The sequence below is a fragment of the Pezoporus flaviventris genome, unplaced genomic scaffold (genome assembly GCF_033815535.1).
Source record: "Pezoporus flaviventris isolate CSIRO_AGI_PZ_B2104156 unplaced genomic scaffold, CSIRO_AGI_Pfla_v1 ptg000002l, whole genome shotgun sequence".
In the NCBI taxonomy this organism is placed as follows: domain Eukaryota; kingdom Metazoa; phylum Chordata; class Aves; order Psittaciformes; family Psittacidae; genus Pezoporus; species Pezoporus flaviventris.
In genome coordinates this window covers 59,256,024-59,279,309 of record NW_026892550.1, presented here as the reverse complement: position 1 = coordinate 59,279,309, position 23,286 = coordinate 59,256,024, and the positions used below count along the sequence as shown (strand labels likewise).

General features: G+C 40.0%; 1 long non-coding RNA gene across 2 annotated transcripts in view; it reads right to left on the bottom strand.

Annotated features, from left to right (window-relative positions):
- Positions 1 to 23,286, bottom strand: part of LOC133275556 (uncharacterized) — a 231,645-nt gene that overhangs the window by 114,754 nt on the left and 93,605 nt on the right. For both annotated transcript variants that reach the window (XR_009745597.1, XR_009745596.1), the window contains exon 2: positions 17,270 to 17,323. This is a non-coding gene — a long non-coding RNA (uncharacterized LOC133275556). The remainder of the gene's footprint in view (positions 1 to 17,269; positions 17,324 to 23,286) is intronic.

The window sequence follows — 23,286 nt, the reverse complement described above, 5'->3', positions numbered from 1 at the left end:
TAGATCACAGCCTGGAAATGAATTTTAAACCACGCAAAGAGACAGAATACAAAAAAACCCTATGTTAAAATCATGTTAAATGTCCGATTATAACATGCCAAAGCAACGAGAGCTCAGCTGAAAGAAAGAACTTTAGCTCCAGCCCACCTTGTCAGACCCAGCCACTGCAACGCACATGGTGAAGTTAAATTGTTTCTTGGTAAGGGATGACCCACAGGCCCAGCAGGAATGGGTCAGCTTCCCCATTGGAGGTAATATTGCCTCTAGAAAAATAGACACTGTGTCCCTTTAGCAGTGCTTAAAGTGTATATTGCATCTACCATGTGTTTCCCTCTGCATTCTTAAATTTCTATTAACTGCCTGTCTCCACTGCCACATGTACAATTGCCAGCTAAGCACCACTCAGTCGAATCTCATTTCATCCAGTTAACTCCCCCAGACCTCAAGATCTCAAAGAGGGACACCTTCGTTTCTTTGTAAGGATCACTGGAAAAGGACATGATATACCAGAGAGGGCAAGCAGATTCCAAGTTCTCAATCAGGTTGGTAGCTCATCACAGAAGCTTTCCTGTAATCTCGTGGCACCTCCCTATTTCAACTCAGTTCAATGTCATCAAGGAGTCAAAAGCCATGCTGCTCTCCTACAGCCAACAAAGGCAGTTGGGCCTCAAGGCCCTGTGGAATATCCATAGGAGCTGGTGAGAGATCTGGGCTCTGACTGCCCAAGGAGGAATCCTTCCTGCACTGGAACTTTCCTCCGAACATTCTGTTGACCACATCGCACACTGGTGGCAGCAGTCAGAACTTCACAACAGTACACCACTAGAACCGTATGTAGTCTTGTCTCTTCAAGTCACACTCCTGCAACAACTCTGTCCTACAACCACATTTATGAATTGTTGCACTATTCTACCCTTTGAAGGTAATAAGCAACAGAAAAACTCTGCTCTGGGGTCATGCATGACGCACTGGGGAGTCGAGATTTATGCTCAAGACTTGGTTGCCATAAACACCCTGCAGGGCCACATCAGTGAGACTGAGACACTGTTAGCTGTGTTTGCCTTTCCCTGACCTTGCTGTTACTTTGAAGACATCACAGGCTGCTGTGCACAGTGGCTTCAAGGTCCTTTGTTAAACTTACTGCCATTGACTCAGTGACAATGGCACGATGTCTTTAACTTCTGATTCAGAAAACAGTCATTCAAATAAAGGATACACTGACAGCCCATTAACTACAGCAAAGATTGTTGTTGCTGCTACAGTTTCAGAGAGACCTATTTAAAAATAGATTAGAGTTTTGGAAACCACTCAGCTTATTCTGCCTTTTTTTCCCCTCTTCCCTGCAAGACAAGTTACCAAACCAAACCTGGCATTTGCTTCCTCCCTGATCTAGTTACAACTTCATTATAGCAATATAAGCCAGCAGCAAGTAACTTATTAAATAAATGCCATTTAAGTGCTTCTACCTGGATAACCAATTCAGATAACAGAGATAGAAAGAAGGAAGGGGCTGGCCTGGCTCTGTCCACTGTCTGCCTTCCCTTGGGGCAGCAGGCCGTTCCAGCTAGCCAGGCAAGGGTGAGCAGCATCTCCCAGTGCTATAACAAGAGGAAACCTGATACAGCCCTTTCTAGGCTACACCAGCTCTTTACAACAATCACAAAAAAATCTTCATTCTAATTATTCAGTCTTGGTCCTGTGCGCTTTAGACAGAAACAGCTTTGTAGAAGATTAATTTATTTTTACTTTCTCAATATAACCAGCTTTCAACCCCTAAAATTATTTTAATCCCCCCTCCAATGTGACAGCAACACCCAGAGAGCTGCCCTGCTTGCAGAAGAAAGAGGGCAAAAGACTCAGTATAGACAGTTTGACCATTACAGCATGTCATCAGAAGGGTGGCGCTGGCTTGGTGCTTAGGAAAATAGATGTTTCTTTTACTCACCAGAAGAAAAATACCCAACCTTCTGGAATAAATTTTCCATCTCAGGTGCTTAAAACAAACAAGGCCAGTCATAACCACAATACTACAGGCTTCTGGGGATGGCCTGCTGGTGATATCACCTCTTGCTGTGGCTTCAACAGCATTTAAGAAACAGCTAAATATTTAATGAACATAATGAATGATTAGGACCCTAAACACACAAACCATCAAGAGGCTTAGTACCTGCTATGATGATTGTTAACTACACAAATCATCACCACCACCTTCCCCCCCCCCCCCCCCCCCCCCATCCTTATGGGAAGCTACAACCAGCAAAACTGTTGAACACAAATAAGGTTTGCAGAAAGCAGATGAATGCTCCTGGTTATTTCAGTGTCATGGCCAGAGATGATTCAGCTCGATAGGATTGGGTTTTTATTTTGGTTTAAGTTCTTTTTAAGCTCTGAGTGGGAGATATGCTTCACAAAGGGATTCGAAATAAAATACTAGTGGGACCAAGAATATTTGACTCAGCATAAGTGTATGTATACATTGAAAAAAACCTCACATTTATGTTTATCATTTCTTCAGTATCATTTGTAACGAAGAAATACTTTAATTCTGACATTGAATGGAATAAGATGAATGCTCAAAGTTCATGACGCAAATCTTAAAAACTATCGGGTTCAGACCCTTTTAGGGACAATGAGGTTTAGAACATTCACAGGCAAGATCATTTAGCGTGCTACTTATGCCATTTCAGAAGATCCCATCTTGGTTTCTCAGAAGTATTTATTTTTCTGCCCAAGATCACAAGCCTTAACCATATAGAGTTATCCAAAGAAGAACACTTGCAAGAGTCATCAGATCTGAAATACAGAGTTTATCAATCTGTGATCCATCATCAGCCCTCCTCCTTTTTCTTTCTTATAGCATTTCAGAAGTACAGCAAAAACTTCAGGGGTTTTATATTTTAAAAGCATCATTTCAGGTAGTCTTGTATTAACTTTGATGCATGCCTCCTTCAGTGATGTAATATACTGAACATCTACTTCCTGACCCAGGAATTTTGCAAAGTTTGCTGTATTATTACAAGAATGTTTACTTGCCATCTAACCTCTCTTTAAACCGAATGTGCAGTTAGTTTTTCCCCCTACAAAGAGAAATTGTTAAACAACTTTATTCACAGGCCTATAATCAACCCTTTAAATCAAACTTGAACAACAAACTTTCATTTATCAATTGACCCACTGTTTTTTGGGGTGCCTTTTTTACTCCCCCTTCACTTCTTTGGGTGTAGCAGATAAAAGACCCACTTGTACTATCATAGCCCCTTGCTTTGTAACCAAACTCTGCATGAGAGAAACATTCCCCTTTTTTTTTTGGGATGGGGAGAGAGGGAACAGAGAGAGTGTAAAGTTTTTCCCACCCCTCATTTGCCTCCTCAACTTAAGCTTTGCTGTTGTTGTTTTGAGGCTCTGGGAAGAAGGTAACCGTGGTGGTTGCTGTTCCTATAAAAATCTTTGAAAGCCATTGTGTAGGCAGGTCAAAGAGAAACCAAATTAAAAACTAACAACTTTTGAATTTCAGCAGCCAAAGTTAATGTTGACTAAGAACCAGAAAAGGAGGGGGAGGTAGAAAAAAAGTGGACCTATGGAAAGCAAGGGCCAGCTGAGAGATCTAGAGGACGGCAGGCTCTGAAGGGGCAAAGCTGCTCCTTTTGATGTGGGAGGTCTGCAAGTAACCTACTGGGACACTCCCTGGGCTATCTCATTAACCATGTCACCAAAGCCCCCCAAGGTCCAGAGAATCATAACATTATCTCTGACATTACCACACAGATACAAGGTTCCTTAGGCAGTCTATAAACATGCCTGTACTAACCAATTCATCGTGGCTTGACACCCCTGCAAGGGCTGGATGCCCTTTAGTGAGCCACATGAATTGCCCCAGTCATTCATCAAAGTTTCTCAGAGTGCATTTCACACAGCATTAAATTTAATTAAAGCAACATTGACTGCATTGTAATCCTCTGGAGGCTCTTTGTCAGAAGGAGCTGGAACACTTTCTACTTAAATATCTATTGTTTAGGTGGGATTTTTTTCCCCCTTCCGTTGTCTGAACCCAAGTGATTTGCTGCCTCTCCCTGTTTCTTATTTAAAAACTCGTATGTCATGAAAAAGTTCTGCCATATTCTGCAAAGGGGAGCCCCAGCCAAACAGTTCAGCTGCTATGCACTTGTCTGCAGATACTGAAAAATACTGAAGATCATTTTAAAACTAACCAACATGTAAAACAACAACCCTCAATACACACAAGACAAGATTAGTAGCAGAAAGGAAGCATCCAGTAAAAGCTGCCTATATCTCGGCACACATCCATGTCTTTCTGCTTTGGTGCATCAGACATGAGCCACAATCACCATCTGTTGGTGCTGTAATGAATGGGGGCTCCAGATGTGCTTAGTGCGCTACAGCCCAGGCAACCCTTGTCGAGACTGGTGGTTTCACAGAGCACCACATCAAGGAGTTTGCATTCATCTTGGTAGAGAAAGCATCAGGAAGAAAGCAACTCTTTAGGTCTCTTTTTCTAAGTCTGTTCATCCACACTAGAATTCCACTGGTTTCATTTAACTTGTATTTTGTGGACCCCTCCTAGAACAGCATCAAAACCAAGTTTTGTTTCTATCCTGCTAGTAGCCTCTGGATCTTTTCTGCTTGTCACCAGCAGTTCAAAAGCCACGTTCTTCAATTGGGGGGGGGGGGGGCAGAATATTTGCCTAGTGCTAGTGTATCCCAACACTGCATTGCAGTGAAAACTGGGACGGAAACACTGTTTACACAAGCGAGGACAGCTGCTGTGCCCATTTCTCCTGCTCTGGCCAGGAGCAGTTTTTAAGAACTATTTCTCTGTATGCAGAAGACAGAGTGAGATCACACACCTTTCATGAACTACAAAGGTGAAAACATTCTTCAGTGTTCCAAAAAGTGAAAACATTCTTCAGTGTTCCAAAAATTAACTGCAGAATAAAATAGGAAACTTTACCCTTTAACACAGTCCTACATTACCTGCAATAAGATTTCATGGTTAAACCATTGATTTTGCTACCCTACTACCTCCTCCCTCACACATAATTTAGTTTGCTTATGTTGTGGTGGTGGTTTGTTTTTCCTGTTACTGAGACTTCTTACATGACACAGACAACCTCTGAATCTCTTATGGATATGCTAGGAGTAGCATCCTCCTTGCTTTATTCCTACATGCAATCCCTCTGAAAAGTCAAACTTATTATTATTACACTAGTGTCCTGGGAGTTTCAGTTCTTTGTATTTCTTTGTGATTTTAATGAGAGGAGAATAGAAAGCACTCACGTTGCCATCATTCACAGTTATCAAAAAAAAGGCAAGTATAGTTTTGTATTTCTCCGAAGAAAAGCTACCAAGCAGTTCTGCCCAGAAAGGGACCTGCTTAGGCCTCAAGGTTTCAAAGGACCTGACAGGGGGCCTTAGGAGAAATTCTGTGTTATGCTCTGCCAAGATCAATGTTATTGTTTATCTCTGAGAAGTATTTATTTCCAGTTCTCCGCAATTCTCATGGCTCCTCATGTGAGATCCTCTGCTGCCATGCCATCGTGGAAATGGTTCCATAAAATAACAGGAGGTGCTGAAAAATCAGACCATTTTCTTTACAGGATGCACTCATCTATACCACAAATGCATGGACTACAATGTTCCATCATGCCTACCATCTCACAACTATTTCCTTTCTGCTTGCTAGGTCTAAGATTTAAGAGAAGACTCAAAAAGCACTGCACTGGTCCCAAGCCTCAGGATACACCCTTCACCTAGGTAAAAGTCCACACACAGTTAAGTAGAAGTAATAGGAATTCAAGAGCAAATTTACTGCTTCAAAGCTATAGGCTGAAAGTTATCACAAATCTTCAGCTGATGAGAACTGAAGATGCTTAACAGAAGGCACAGGGAATCCGGTCAATTAGCAACTCTGGAAGGAACAGCCTCTGCTCTTTATATCCTCATAACTCTGCCCTATAGCAAGAGGCAGCAGCACAGCTTGGATAGACATAATCAGATTAATTCAACCAATCCAATTTTAGCGGAGTGCAAACCCTACCTTGCCATTTTCCATACACACTCACCGACAAATGTAATAATATAGCACACTAGTAGCTAAATTCTTACAGAAAATGTTTTTCAAAGTCAATACTTTGCTTTAGAGAAAGGCACAACTGAAGAAAGAAATACTCTTCATTTTTATTACTTTCACATGAATTTTCCTTGTGCTACTTGCGTGGGTCAAAGCTAAATATGGACTTGATATAAAGGTACAATTCCTTTATGAATCATGCACAGAGGCCATCACATAGCTTTTAATGCTGCACTGGGATTCTGCCATCTGCAGAGTGCAGGATTAATTATGCATGGCACACTAATTTCACTACTGTAATTGCACATATATTTTACCCCCCCCATCACAGCCTTGATGGTAAAACTTGTGCATAACATTATACTTTAGACAATCTCCTGCTGGCTTCTAAATAAAAACTCTAACTTTATTCTATTCTCCCTTGGTATTTACTTCAGTTTCCCTTTCAAGCTTCTCAAACACACAATAAGCTTTTGATTATCAGGGTTTTAAGTGCTCCACTGGACACCCAGTGTGTATTTATGAATGGAATTAATAAAGAAGCAATCCGACTCCATCAAGGGAGCATTTGCAGCTACTCTTAAGTGTCACTGAGCAACACAAGTAGAAATTGAAAAGAGCTAGAGATCTCTGGCCTTCAGTTTTTACATTTCTTTAGTCACACCCAGAAAAGGCTTACAAACTCGTGTTTGCCAATTTGGGATCTCTGTACAGCCAACACATTTACTGAACCAAAACAAAATACTAGAGGGCTATATAAGTGAGTAGTCCAAACTATAAAACTACTTGCCTTGCTAAAGAAAGCCATTAATATTACTGCTGTTTAGGACAAACAATCTTGGTTTAGGTTTCCCCCCGTTCCTCCACATAGATTTTCAAGTTACATTTTTACCATTTTTGTTGCAATTGTCAGTGAATACTCATAGAAATACTTGAAGCCCAGATTCCTTATCCAAGACTCATCTCAATCACTTCCCTGCTTCTTTTCCAGAAAAGGTTAAAGTTCAAAAGGTTCATCATGACAGTCTCATGCATCAGGTATTGAGTACAACCAAATTATTTCTAGTGCAGTTCTTGCCCCATCTACTACATTTAAAATGACACTACACATGAAAAAGCAGAAAAATAGTAAAACTCTTTTGTTCTAAAAGCAAACAAAACCAGTCTTGCCAGGAAGTGAGGCTCCGGCAAGCAACCATGGTACAATCTTGAAAATGGGTAAATACTCCATTGTAAAACTCTCCCTTCTCTGCACTGTAACAACATTTTGCACTCAGCAGCTGCCACAGCGCCAGCAGCTGGAAGGAAAAGCAGGGGGTATGGCAAACCATCAGCTGTTACTTCCAAGACATCAAACTTCCTCAGATTTTAGCCTAAATCCTTTTCTTCACCACTTTATAAGTGAGGCCATCTCTAGGAGAATAAATAAGCGGTTTTATACCTGTCACCGTCTAGGCACCTGCATCCTTCGAGGCATCCAGCTTTGGAAATTTAATGTTTCTTTGTATTAATTTCAATGTCACAGCTAAAGAATAATTGTGCCTTAGGAAAGATGCCACAACGTGTGATGTGGGAAAGACTAATAAAAATGTGGTACATCTTTATTCAACATATTCAAAGGACATTCTCCAACACAAGAACCAAGTTCAGACCTTCCCCTACTTTTACCACCTAGGGAAATCCCATTAAATTTGCTAAACCTACCTTGTCTGAAAAAGTAAAACATGTGTCCTGTAAGTCCATCTTCTGCATCAAAGTCATGATAACATGCTAGACGCTCTCCCGACAAATCCCCCATGCTGTGCAGCCACAGCAACATTGCTACCTCCTGACTAATTGTAAATGCCCAGACTGGGCAAACAAGACGACTAATGGTTATTCAGGCAAATCTGGGCCACCATGATGGGAAAGGTGCAAAGGGAAAACATTATGACCAGAGTTCTTTTGAAACAACCTGACAGTTGACAGATGAGCACCCATAAAATGACAAAAGCTCCCTGTGTAAAGCCCCTTGCTACCAACATCTTCTCCATGGGAAACTAATTAGCCCATACTGTCAGTGAAAATACTATTTTTGTGGTAATCATTTTCCATTTTAAGTGACAAAGTGACCATGAGAAGTCCCCCCACCTCTCATCTTTGTCCATACTTGAGTAAAACCATCATGCAATCTTGCTCACATGATTTTAGCTCATGGACGAGGAACATGTTTTTATGATGCTGGTTTCTACTTGCTCTTTGCAGTGTTTGTACTGGGAAAGGCAGTGGAGACAGCAGTTTACCTCCAATCTGCTGTAGCAGTAGTGAAGGAGGAATAACAGTTGTTGGATGGAAGCTGCTAAAGGCAAAGGGCTATCTATCAAAAGGCATTTTTAACACATGTTGGATAATGAGGCCTTTTTCCTCAAGTGAGGAAATGCTTTTGATTAAATTTACAATTCATGTGTGAATAGGCAGAGAAGGTTCTAATCCAGCCCCCAGATTTAGTTAATCCCAATCTAGGCAGTTTTAAAATCCAAACCCACACCAAATTTTTAAGTCCTGCTTGACTTTTATGTGTGCTCTGATTTACATGCTGTAAGATTTGCAAAGCTTGAAAACTGGATTTGGCTCCAAAAAGTGTTTTCAGGACAAAGAGAATAAAATTCAGTTTTTGTTTATTTGGTGATTTTTTTTGTTTGTTTGTTTGTTTTTGTTGGTTTGTGTGTGTGCTTGTGGAAGTGTGTGTGTGTGTGTTTTGGAGGCTGTTGTGGTGATAGTTTTTGGTTTTTGTTTTTTTAATAACTCTAAGCAAATTCTGAAACTTAAGCCTCAGACCATTTTTTACATTCATGTCAGAAGAAAATAAAGTCTGTTCTTCACAAAAGAAAATTATTTTATTACCCAAAACTATCTGCCCAGCTCAAGTTTTTAGCACTAATCATGAGGTTATCACAAGAAAAATGGGTTAATATAATAATCTAGCATCTAGCCTAGTTTCCTAATCTGAATTGACAATCCATTCAGCATTAGGTCTCCTGACAAAACCAATGAAAACAAGATATAAGGTGTCCTTCAGATAAATGTAAAGAGGGATTATGCTCAGCCACAGAATCCCACATTCGAGAGTTACAGAAACTGTAACGGACTAGCTCAGCCTATGTGTATTGTCCAGACCTGAAGACTATGCTGCTGATCTTGCTTCAGAAAAGACCAGTAAGTAGTGGCTGCTGCTGCACTAACCACCACCTGCTAGGACCAAGAAGCAGGTAAGACAGGCAAACTGAAGTGGATGACCGACCCAGAAAGGAAATGCTTCTGGAGAGAAGTAGCATCTTTTACCATACTTACTGACACAGTTGCTGTGGCCATAAGGATCCAAGTACACGTAATTAACTCTATTACCCCAACTAATAACTGATAATCCCTCTCTGCCAGTCTTGCTTTGATATTTAGATATACACACTGGCCTGTTTAAAGAGGCATGCTCATTTGCCACTGGCAATTAAATTACCAGTGTTAGCAAGCAGTTCAGTCTGGTTAGAAATGGACAAGGTCAGAGGAAGCCTTCTAATGACTGCGTTCAGTTCAAAAATCTAGTTCTCTCAAAGAGCATGAGTGAGGCTTTCATGTTGTCAGCATAACGTGATAGTCCGGGATCTCCTGATTGCTACTTTCATGTTCAAGTTGTTGTCAGCTTCCCCTGGGTAACATTATTGTCTCCAGTAAATATTTTCACATGATCTACTGAAGACAAAAGCCTCTGTTTTCCTGCATAATTTCTTCTACATTGCAGAGCACATTGAAAAAAATCACCATTCTTACCACCTCTGGGAAAAAACTTTATTTCTTGCTCAAGCTTCATTCAGTGGGGAACAATGAAGAAGAAAAAGAGAAGAGCTTCTCTGCTCATTTCATTCTGGGCCATCTTTGCACGAGTCAGGATGCAAAGTAACCGAAATAGTGAATGCCACACAACTGTGCACCTCAGCAAGTGAAATAATCAGCTCTGATATTTTTGGGGCAGACTTATTTTTAGTGGGGTAAATATCTGCTTTTGATGTTTCTTATGAAATGTTGTTGCAAAGTACAAGGATTTACTCTGTTTTACCAGGTTTTACACCTTCTCTCAAAATGAAATATTAACTTAAAATCTATTTTCACTGAGAATTTAATTGAGAAACTGAATTTTAGGACTTCAGTTTCTCCATTTACAAAAGATGAACAGTATCATGTGGCTTACAAAACCAATAAAAGGAAGGTCAGATTGAGTTAGGTTTTCAGTATGAGATACCATGTTGCACTGTGCTTCTGCTAAAACCAGACGGTATTAGTCCTAACTTCAGTAAAATTTTTCACTTCAGTAGTGTGAGCATTTCACACATTGCTTAAAGTATTCCCAAACTCCAAAGAGAAAAAAAAAATAAAATAACAAAAAAATAATCAATGGAGACTTATTTCCTGCAGCCTGGACTGTAAAAATGATGCCTTTTCTGAGTCTGGTAGTTTGCCACCTGAGTAGAAAGCATTACAAATCACTTTTTACAAGGCATTTGGTGTAACTACCTTTAAGAGCAGTAGAAGGAAGTACAGTACAGAGCCCTTTTATCAGCCATACTGTACTTTATTTAAGCAGCAACATGTTTAAGTGCAAGTTAAGATTACATACTGGAAAGTATACACATGATACTCTTTAAGTCTTCTGTGTCAATGAAAACTAGTCAAAAGTCCAGTGAATGAAGAAACGCGCCTTCTTTTAACGAGTGGTATTTCTAGCTAGGCTAAAAGGCTAATTACAGTTTCTGCTGTTCTTCATAGTACATGAGAGGTCAGAAGATTGAGCACAACAGTGAGACTTACCCTCAACAAAATAATGTCTATGATACAGTTATCACGGGCGAAAATATCTTCAAAGTATAGGTGAACCGCTGTCACGTATTTAAAAATAAAAAATCCTGCCTACAAATATTGCAAGGGCCATTGCAGAAAACACTACGCCAATTTTAGTGAATACTGGTCAGTAAATTTTGTCAGTGTTACCTGCAATTTAGCCAGGCTAAAAATTCCAATATTAAACAGAACAGTTTTTACCTTCTCCCATACGTCAAATCCATCTTTTACCCACTTTTCAATGAATCATCACTGTACTAGAATTCCCATTTATTAGAATAAAGCTCTTCAGGGAGTAAGAGACATGAAACTTGAGTTCAAGGCAAGGTTTAAAACTCTCTATTTCTTAAATAGCGATGCATGACTGTACAGGTAAGTTTTGCAAAAAGTCACAATATGTTTCTTTTTGTCAGAAGGCCTGACCTGTTCAAAGACCATGTCCTGTTTACACAAAATTGATTTGAAATTTTACAGCTACAGTAAACGGTATAGATCCCAGTGACTGGAAAACAAAATTATTACTTTTCTTTTTTCCTATGATGGAAAAAAGATTCACATATATCATTAGTGAAAATGCAATGGGAAATTAAAATGGAGAGATTAATTTACCAGACTGGAAACTTAACAACTGGGTAGTATAGTTCTGCAACAGTTCATGGTCTCAAGAAAATCAGCTAATTAACTTACTTGGCAAAGGGCCAAGTAAAACGACTTTAATCCTTTTGAATTTGATAATCTGATCTATAATCACAAAGGCAAAATCTGTATGTAGAAATTCCACAATTCTGGTTACATGGACCCTTATCCAAGCACAATGGGGAATTACAAAAAGCTGGTCCACAGCCCAAAGCTGAATGTTTAAATATGCCTTCAATACACATCTGGGAGATGGGATCTGTTCCAAGAAAAAGTGACCCTCTCTTAGGGAGGAAAAAGAAAAATGAATCCCCAAGCCTTGGCAGAAGTTAAACATGTATTTCTAAAGGTGCCACAGCAAGATTTGGAAACTCTTTGAAACCATTTTAAATACTATCCATGGCCTAGAAGTTGGGGTCTCCAAAGCAGATGGTTCTCAGTAGCCCTTGCACAATAAATAAAACTGAGGGTTTTTTTTTTTTACAGTAGAAAAAAAACAACAAACCCCTGGTTAAGGCTGTATTAAGGAAGTCCTTAGATTAAAATCTCCATTCTAGGAAAAAAAAATAAAATAAAGAAGTCAAGCTATGTAAATTTTGTCAAATGAAACATAAACATACGAACTAAGTTGACTTAAACAACCTTGCATGACGAGCGATGGAATAAAACTTTGAATGTTCATTTAGTTAAAGTGACTTCATGTAACATACTTTTAATGCCTGGGCTTACTTTCTGTGCTGCTAATAATAGCTTGCATGTATAAACCTGGCAATGCAAATTAAATAGAAGGTTACTAGTGAGGCAGAGGGGCTAACGATCTGACATGCAATAGCTAGAAACTTCATAACAGCCCTGGAGAGGAAGTTTTTAACACTCATTATTTTCTCACCATCCAGCTTAATTCTGGAGACCCCATTCAGTCTTTAGGTAGCTCAACATTCCCCTTATTGCTTACAACACTAATGTGGAAGTTATGATACCAGAAACTCAGGCTGCTGGCCCTCACAAAGTTTATAGCCCCATAAAAAATATCACATTTCAGAGATCAGAACAAAGTTTTCTTGTTTTTTAACATAGACAAAATGAGTTGGGGGTGGTACTGAAGAAGCTATTTCTATGCTCTTTGCTGTTGTAAATTTCAGAAAGCAACCAGTCGAGTTCACAGCATCTATGAATGGGATACTTCTATACTCATAGCTGCTGTAATCCCCACAGAGCCAGAAAGAGATTATATTACAAAGGACAATGAACTACTATAGCAATTGCTAGTACAAACTCCATAGAGAAGACAGAGTGCACAATGTTGTTGAACTGGTGCCCTCTGAAAGTCACACTCTTCATTCCAATATTATTTAGTAAATGTTAATTATTTCCAAGTCACAGAAATCTCTTTCAATGCATATCATATCATATCACATCACATCACCATAGCAATTATTTAAGACCTCAACTGTAGAATCCCTAGCCTTTATTCCATAAAGCACATTTCCATGCACTTTAAACACTATTTTAAAAACTTCAAGGTCAGTTCTCTCTTTCTTTATTTGCCATGGTTCAACTGCTGTTGCTGCAGTAAAAGACATCACAGCTATCCAAAACAGCGAATATGAGATTTGCATGTTCATGATATCATTGGCTGTTAGAAGCCCTAAGTGTGACCCTGAAGGCAAGTTCTGGTATGCAGGCAATTAAGGTGATAGTGGTTTTCAAATATAATCTCTTCAATGGAGAAACCAACATTTCATTACCCAGGCAATACACAGTTTGTTTGTCTTTACTCATTACAGCACATTCCCCAAAGGTAACTCAGCATTCATTCATATTCTGTCTCTCCAGCAGCCACCAGAACGTGCCTAGGGAAGGCCTACGGCACATAATCGACCCTAGAAAGTCTTCTTTAACAATAAAGTATTACTGCAGTGTATTCTTTTTAATTTACATGCCTAAGGTCACACGAGTAGTACAGGTGACATAAACATCACAAAGAGAGGTAAACACAAAGCATGATAGGTAAATTATGACCCTCAGTGATTTAAAAGGCTCCTCATGTGATGTACAAATACCTGTCTGCATTTCCTTCTATGTTATTCATATACATACATATATATACGCACACACGTATGACAGGTCGAAGAAACTGGATGAGTTTGAAAGCATCTTACACACATTGTGGATTCCTCCTTGTCCAGCATGCATTTTTGGTTATTGTGGCATTAGCAGTAACAGTACCTTTGTGCATAAGTCAGATGTGTCCACCCCATTGCTGACTCAAAAGCACATGGAATAAGTTAACTGGAACCCTAAAGTCCAACTACTGTGGATGAGGGACAAGGAAGATGTCTTGTGAGCATCTGATCCTTCGATTAAAGTCCTCAAGGAGTACCCAGGTGATGGCTTTTGTATCAAACATGCAAAGCCATCATTTGACATAATTCACTTTGCTCCATTTAACCTGCTGAATCCTTTACTATATCTAGTGCTTTAGCATGTCCAAGCAGAACTATGGTCCATCTTAAACATTTTCAGAAGACATGAGACAACATCTGTTAGACTTGCTGCACTTCTTATAAACTGCCTTGTTGCCAAATGCCATTTGAATTTCTTACAGGTCAAATTCAGTAAGCAAACATTTCATCATCTCCACTGCATATTGGAATTGCAATTTTATATAGCAAATCCTCATTTCTGCTTCTGGGCACACAAAAGACAATTTCTTCTAGTTAGATTATAAGAGTAGACATACTGCATCAGACCCCAAGTCTCGTTTAGTCCAGTACCCTGTCTTCCACAGCAGCCAACAGCACAATGTTAAGGAAGGAGCAAAGAAAACAGAAGTATTGAATTATTTTACACACATGGGCATCAACCAACCATGTCTTAACAGCTTCCTCAGCTGGGGTCTACTATATTGTATTTAAAAGCTGCCAGTGGTCCTTGACTTACTTTGCCTAAACACTTTGATACATTTATCATTTTACATCCACAGAATTCAACAGAGATGTATTCAGAAGGTAAATGTAATTTTTTTTCTTCCTTTTATAAGCCACATCCACCTTGGTTATCTTAGTGTTGGATCATTTTCCTCAGGTGACATCATAAACAGTTATTCGTTCTTTGCCATCCTCACTCCACTCTTGAGTCTACTCATCTCTGATAAAACCCACTGAAAAACTGGATAGAAAGTGCATATTCTGATTTACAAGGAGGAAAAACAACCGAACAACCACCATCAAACCCAAACAACAACAGCCACCACCAAAACAGAAATTCTCTTTGGCCTAACTAGCTTGCACCCCATGTAGTATCTCTAATGAAGGCTGCACGTTCATTTTTCTATCCTTTGAAACAGATTCAGCTGTAGGGCAGGGAAGGGATCTGGATCTAGGACAAATTGTAGGGTTTTTTTTTCCTCTGCCTTTTTATAAGAAAAAGTTGAATAGGATGGGAAGAATTTCTTTCCATTAGCAGAGCTGAGAAAGAAAATCCTTGGGTATTAGGTAATTTGTCTCAGGGTTGTCTGCCATCATTTTCCCTATAGAGAAAAAAATGCATCTTGGAACAAAAGAGAAATGCTGGTGGATGTCAAACATTTAGAGGAGAAGATCACAGGCTGCAGTGGAGATGGCAGGCCTGTGAGCAGTGCCAAGAGCAAGTGATGCATAAAATCATTAAATGTGAAGGGCTGGGCAACAGTGCCTAGACTTATCTGGAAGTTTAATCAGAGAGAAGAATTGCGAAAGAAAAGAATAGAGATGGCTGAAGGCTGCAAAGTTATGTGTTTGACCTTTTATAACAAACTCCCCCTTCTCCCCCCAGCCAGGAGCAAGGGTAAAAAAAAAAAAGAAAAAGAAAAAATTGCCCAGGTAATCTCAGTGCATTATTGTAGTTATTATTGAATGAGTGTAGACTTATTTCTCTCTGGTTTTCTCAGGAACACAGGTGTGGCTACAGTACAGGCTGACAGCTGTTTGCTCAATTCTGTCTCCACTAAGGGAGACGGGCTTTTATTTTTAGCTTGCAGAAGATGCAAATAGCTTACCAGAAATGCTTGAGCCAAGAAACATGTGTCTCTAAGTTACTAGCATCACTGGGCAGGCTTTAAATAGCAAAATTCTGCAATAAGATTGAATGATTTCATGCTGGAGGACCTGCTGTAAGACAGGCAGGCTGCATCCCTTCCTCCTCCAAGTCAGTAGCTGCTCTAACATTCACCATACTCCATACAAATATGGGTTCTCAATGGACACGGACTGTGAAGATGAACACACTACCCTTAAAGAGGAGTACAAACCTGCTACCTGCTTTTCCGCCCATCAAGCTCCTTGTGGCCACACTGGGAGCTAAATGACAAATGAGCTTTGTCATTCTGATCTTTAAATGCCATCTTCCAGAAAGCCTTTCCTACTCAAAAGGAAGACTTGGAGGCCCACTGAGGCTGAGTGGGACACAGTATAGCACAAGTTGGCTGTTTTTTCCCAAAAGGAGAAGGTGAGATAAAGTGCCTTAAAATGGTTGCTGTTGAAATTAATAAGTACACTGAGCTACAATTCTAGCGTTGATAAGCCAAATAAAAATCATGGCAATCTGGTTCGAGGAAACATCAAGTTGTAGTTCAGATCAGTGTTTAGCATGTAGCTGACAATCTCATTTCTACTTACAGAGAAGACAATGCCTCATGTGATAAATTAAAGCAAACACCGACCATTCAATTACAATGGTGTTTTAGGCTGGTACATCACTTGCACTTCAAAAGTCATCTCACAGTTTTTGACTGCCTGCAAGCAGCAATGAGTCCCCATCACTGACAGGCACCCAGTTATGAAGGGCTACCACACAGGGTTTGTGGGAACCAAGCATGGAATGGGCAATCCAAGAGATCTGTTCACACTCTCAACCCTGGGTCCTGAAATGATTCTTGGTTAACAAGCACTGCCTGTATGAAATAACTTCAGGAAGGCAGCAGTGAATCAGGTTCTTATCACCATGCAGTAAAAACCCAGCTGCCCATACAGCACTCAAGCAAATTGCAGAAGGGTAGAGAAAGGGGCATGTATGTGTCCGAGGCAGTCATTCTTCTTTGCATTGTCTACCCAAAGGAGACAAGACAGTACTAATATCAAAAACTCTCCCACGTCTAACTTAAGAGGACATGGAGCTTTAAAAGAAAGTTTTGCTCTCAAGGGCAATCCTTACCCTCCATGTGAACTGTTGGGAGCTGAGTGCTTCCAAAATTCTGCCTCATGATGGAGAAAAGTAGGAACCAAACCCTCCAGACAACTTGACCTGCACCTCCTTCCTTACTCATTCAACCATTTATTTACTTCCATGAAGCAAACCCATCTCTACACGCTTTGGACTTTGTCAACCTTTTTCTATTGGCAGAACCCTCTTCACAACTTGCAGGCAATGTGTTCATGCAGTGTGATAAAGTTTAAACAAAAAAGTGTCCTGCAGGTCAGCCCATGATCTTCCTGAACATGCTATGAATCTTACCCATAACAACGCTGAAACAGCACAGTCCACATTTAGCTCTGAATCACAGAGACTACTACTAACACAATCAATAGAAGTTTAGGAAAAGGTTCTTCCCTAAACTCCAGCACTGCATTGGATAGTGATCACACTAAAGAGCACCCACCAGGGTAAAGAGGGCAACTCCTTACCTTGCAGACTAACTTAGAGCTTCAACAGCTGGACCAAAAGATGCTTCAGATTCTTGCAACAGGACTTCTGAAACAGAGAACAAAGAAAAAAAATTGCAATTTCTTATGCATAAATAGACATCTGAATACAACACAAGATTAATGAGAGTCACAGAAGTAGATTGGATGACATACTTTACTTGTAAAGGAATTTTCAGCAGCATGCTCCTTCTAATCTTTCACAGAAATGTGTGGGGATGCACAAATTGTGAAGTGTTCTTTGTCAAGTGGCATTTTCGTATCAATGGCCTTTGAAAGGCCTCCCATAAAACCAGGGATAAACACAAAAGGTTTAATCTCTTTTGCTTCCCCCAGCATTTACACAAGTGGCTGATATGCAGCCTGGGTATTCTGGGACCTGATTTTCAGGGACAGAAGAGTTAAAATTCAGAGCCTCACAAAATTGAGAAAGATCAACTGAAGCTTCTAGGAATAACAACTAGGATCTGCAGGGTTTTTCTTAATATTTTGAGGGATCTTAGGATACTAAGGGATACCCTATAGGAATATGGTTTTTTTTGTGAACACCAAGGTTAAGTTAGAGCTATGACTCAATTTCTCTCCTTCCAACCCCCCCCCCCCCTTTTTTTTTTTGGCTAAGTAACACTATTTGATCTCTCTTCACCAGCAATTTTTTACTTATTTTTTTAGGGAGTACATTGCTAATCTAGTATATCAGAGAAACCGCACAGTGCCATATGCAGCATGAGCCAAACTGTTAAAAAGCATGAGAAGAAAAAAGGTGATTAAAAGCACTGTTGTTTCCTCCCTTTTACAGGGTAATGATTGAGGCAGCACATAACTCTGGGGGCAGTGGCTGGTGTTACCGTCAGTCCTGGGTACAAAAGCGACCCCAAAGTAGTTGTGTGTTCTTCTGAGGACGCTGCCCTGAGTCTGACTTCACATTCCAGCTCTGAATACACAGCGCACAGTGGGCTCTGTTTGGCCACTGGCTCTCCCTGCAGCTGTGCCGATTGCTCAGTGGGGAACATGTCTGTTCTCGAAAAGAATTTAACAAATTAACTATGAACAAAGCAGCCTGGAAACGACACAGATTAACACATGCTGTGTCATGCCAAGAAGCAGCTTGTCAGCTTGTTGTTTTCTCAAACCTGAAAGGAAAATTCCCAGGACCCACCAAAAATATGGAAATGTTTCCATGTTTAGCTGTGTTAGAAAAGAACACAATTGTTGCTGAGGAGAAATAAGAAACACACGGCCCAGATAAAAAGAGTGTATAACAGGACTCCTAGGAATAATCTGCAGCACAAAAAAGAATAAACATGGGAGAATCTGCTGTCTTTGTGTAAACTCCGCAACCGTGGGAGATGCTAAGGATGAATTTGGGAAACATCACCTACGTATTTTCTGTTAACAAGCAGAGAAGACAACCCAAACATGAAAGCTCATGGATGTTTAGCCCTCTTCGCTGCTCTCCATGAAGGAATAGCTAACCACTTTAAGTACTCTCCTGAACATATGAAATGGATGTCTGCATTAGCTTGTAGCATACCTTTAGCAAATACAGATCTTCAGGGGGGCGCACCACAGAATATTCCAGATCTCTTTAAGGCAGAACAGATGAACCCAAATTGCGTTTATCATAGTCTGAGATAAAGTAATTATTAAGACATAACATAAACATTAGCTGTTTTTTTAAGCATTAGAAATATTGCTAAGTAGATGAAAAAAATATTTAAGCAAAGCACTGCTCAGAAAAACGTAAGGTGTATTGCTTCTCTGCTACAGTAGAGGAGCTGCATGAAACAAGTTTTGAAAGTGATAAGTCAGTCAGAATGACTTAAAAAATAAAAACGGCAAAACGACCACGTGCTTTCATGTTCGGGTAACCTTCTGTGATTCCCTTGAGGGTGGTGAGGAGCTGGAACAGGTTGCCCAGAGAAGCTGTGGCTGCCCCATCCCTGGCAGTGTTCAAGGCCAGGATGGATGGAGCTTTGAGCAACCTGGTCTAGTGGGAGGTGTCCCTGCCCATGGCAGGGAGTTGGAAGTAGATGATCTAAGGTCCCTTCCAACCCAAACCATTCTATAAGTTAAAATATACACGAAGACCTAAGAGTAGATGGGAGCCTTCTACCACCAGGATCCTATTGGCCCTGGCAATGGTCCCCACCATGTGGCTGTCTGGTTCAGGAGCTGTCCTGTGTTAGACACCCCAAAATGAATTAAAGCGCATGCAGCCAAAATATTTTTAACATGCTGGCCACATACTATGAGTTTACTTGTTGGCCATATCCCATGCAGTAACAAACCCAGAATTTGCATATCAAATGGGCATTTACCATATTTACCATCTCTTTTTCAAAGGTCATTTTGAAATAAATGGGTTTACTCAAAGGCATGAAGGTTTCTCCTGTCAATAGTGCTCAGAGGCTTTAACTCACCTGCACAGCTCAGAAGACTTTCATCAGTACAAAGAATCTGTTTTCATCTACCACAGTATTCGATTTCAGCACACAAAGAAGCAATATTTTACGCTGCCTAGTTTATGCAAGGTGAAAACAGATTTATTTTGATGGTGATAACCTGAAATGTTAGTTTTCCCCTATGAATGAGAAAGCTAAAATTACTCAAGAGTGTACTTGGTGCATGTGTCCTCTGAACTTATTTCTTTGCTTTCATTATGAAAGAGGTGAAGCAGAGAAAGCTCAATAGTTGGGGGAAGGTCATTTTGATGCTTTCTTTAATAACAACTCCTACCCTTGCTGTGGCTGTATAGCAGCAGTGCTTTTTTGTTTTGGAGTGGGGAGGGGGCGGGGTGGCAACCAGTGGTTACAGATTAATCTTTCTTGTCAAATCCAGACCATATTTTATTTCACAGAATGAGGAACACCACCTCACAACAGTTACTAGAGGCTTGGGGCTTCCCAATTTGAGGAGAGAAGGGCAATTTCATAGGACATTTCAATACAACTGCACATTTGGACTATTAATGTAGAAGCTAATGAAAACAAGGTCTAAAAAATAGGAACCAGCAGTGAGTCATCATTTTAGATATTCTTAGGTTGAATAATTTATTGTTTTCATCAGCCTGTTGCCAAAAGAAAACACACTGCGGTACCCTTTAGAGAACAAATACATTTTTCTCAGAAAATGAACATCTACAGAAACCTGGCATGAGGGAAACTGAAAGGTAACCATTTGGAAAGGACAAGAGCAAAGTAAATTAAAATTTCATCAATTGGACAGTGAGTTTCATCTGACAGCTGTATTTGATATTAGTCTATTTCCTGACGTATTTGAACTTGCCTGTTGAACTAACCAGAGAAGGACGTATGAAGTGCCAGCAGTAAAAGCCACTGGAAATACAGAGCTCCTCTTTGGCTTTCACATTGTTCATCGACTATCAGTGGCTTCTAAAAATGCAATTCCACAGCTATCAGTTTGTGATCATTTGGCCAGATTGCAGATAGTTTTGAATCTTGTTAAGAGCTCGGAAGTGTAGGCGTATTACAGTGTGTGCTTTCAGCCCGCCAAACCTTTCTGTCTCTAAGTAGGAGTAATTGAAGAAGCCACCCATCAGTTCCTACTCTAGTTAAACCTGAGTAACTAGTAGATATTATGCTTGCAGTGCCACACATCAAGGCATGTGAAGGAGTAGAGTGGAGTTTTCCACTGCCTGTTTGTGAATAACTTCAGGTTTGGGCCTCATGATATCTTGATCAAGTCACTACTGCTCAGTTTTTTTTTCAGAAAATAACAAATTGATTGCTTTCAGTGGTGCAAACTGACTTATTTCATATTAAAGAGGAAAAGGTAAATTTATCCAAGATGTCAATCTTGCAAACAGTCTGCCAATGAGAAAATGAAACAGCATCCCAATGCATGATGCCCTTTTCCTTTTGTTCACTGTGGGCATTAACAACACAGGTGGATTTCAAGGGATACTGAAAGCACACCTACTAGGTTTCAATTTTTATTTCCTACACACAAGATGATGATCATTTTTGCAAGACAACAGGCAGCACATGTTTATCTGAGCACATTCGTAACAGGAGGCACGGCAGCCTTTTTCTTGCGGCCCAGAGTATGCTTCAAACACATGTAACAAGGCAGAATGAAAAGGAACAAAAGAAGCCTTGAAGGAATGATTAAGTGCTTCTGAATTTACACAGTGAAATATGGACAGTTAAAATGTCCCAGCTATTTGCTTCTGTTCAGCTGCTGAGCAGTTTCAAACACACCATGGCGCAGTAAGATGAGTTTTGCATGCTTTTAGCCTGCTTGGGGTACCAAGGAGAGCGAATTGCCACAGAATCTCTATTTGCCAAAGCAAAAAGTATCTCATTAATGTATGATTAATAGCCATTTGTGAAGCAATTAATTAGTCAAGTTGACAGTAAACTTCACCAATATACATGCTTTTACAATGCTACAGGTTTGCTTTAAAACAAGTAGAAAAAGAAAAAAAGGTCCTTTCTCATTCTCAACCCTCTAGAAAGGAATGAAGGAAAAAAAAAGGAAGGGGGCTTTGCATATTCTGGTCTTGTCTGACTTCATCTGGTGTGTCTTTAAGAGCAACATTGCTGGAATAGAAGCTCTCTAACATGATTGATGGCTTCTCTTGCTATCTGCAAGTTGAAAATTCAGAAAACGGGTATTTTTTCATAGGCCTCTCTGCTTATTGGCACAAGAGTTATTTCCACTTTGCTGCAGAATTGATTTGCAACACCAGCATATGAGTTTGTATATTTTTCTCACCAGCCTGTCATGAAGGATCACTCAGCAAGCCTTCGGTGGCATGATGAATTGTGGAAATGAGAGCCTCACAACTTCGTTTGCTATCAAAGACTAGGATAATTGTCATTAACTTCTGCAAGTAGTGGAGCATCTGCATCCCTGCTCTGAATGTCTGCATTTTGCAAAGCATATTACACAGCAGATGTACAAAGCACATACTGCCATGCTAATTTAATTTCATTCCAAGCAAGAAGCCAGACACCTTCCTTCAGAGAAAGCTGTCTTACCCCTCTAGTAAAAGAGCTTAAAGGCAGGCTTCTGGGTTGCATGTCAAATTGTTTTGATTCACAAGGTAATGGTAGATTGTTTACCTTTTCTGTGCTTCAATTAGTCCTTCTGAAATATAGATACCCATGAACCCTGCCATGATTTGTTGTTTTTTTTTTTTTTGTTGGGGTTGGTGATGTTTTTGGGGTTTGTATGTGGTTTTTTTCTTTTTTTTTTATTTTATTTTTTAATATAGCCCATTATAGAGCATTTGATTTATTTTTCTTCCCCACAATTAGCACTGGAACTAATACACCACTTCTAACACTACAACCAGAACCATCATTTCATTTTCCTTCTGTACTGACAATTCTTTGTTGGTCTTATCCAGGCATCACCAACTTCAGCAAGCATTACAGCAATGCATTCAAATACGGGATTAACTTCAAGCAGGGATTTATGCAACAAAAGGTTACTCCTGCCTCAAGTGAGGCTGACACCTAGCTTCTTTACAGTACAGGGGAGTGGACCATTTAATGTGAAGGCCAGCTGTTTCAGAAGAAGTATTTTGCTGCACCTCAGAAGAGTCTGAATCACCTGTAGACCCTAGGAAACAAATAATACTTGTCCTCATTACAAGACCCTTGTATTTGCAAAGCAACACCCCTCAAAAAATGAAGCAAGACAGATTTAAATGCATGCTAATGAACAGATAAGCTGATGAAGCCTTTCTAAGCACAGGGTGTGTTGTACAGAACAATGTTAGCGTATTATTCCATTTTTATTTTCTCCTCCACTACCTTGGGATGTGCTTAGGTACAAAGACAAGGTCTCGTATTTCTCATGCTTATACTACATTCAAGCAGTACATTTTCCTTTGCAGCAAATCTGCCTGATGACTGACTTGGCATAGCTTAAAAGTTCCTCCCCTTAATTGCATCTCTAAGAAACCACACAACACAAGAAGTATTTTAAGCGGCAAAGTGATATCTCGTTACACTGATCACAGTGAGGTACTGTGTCTGT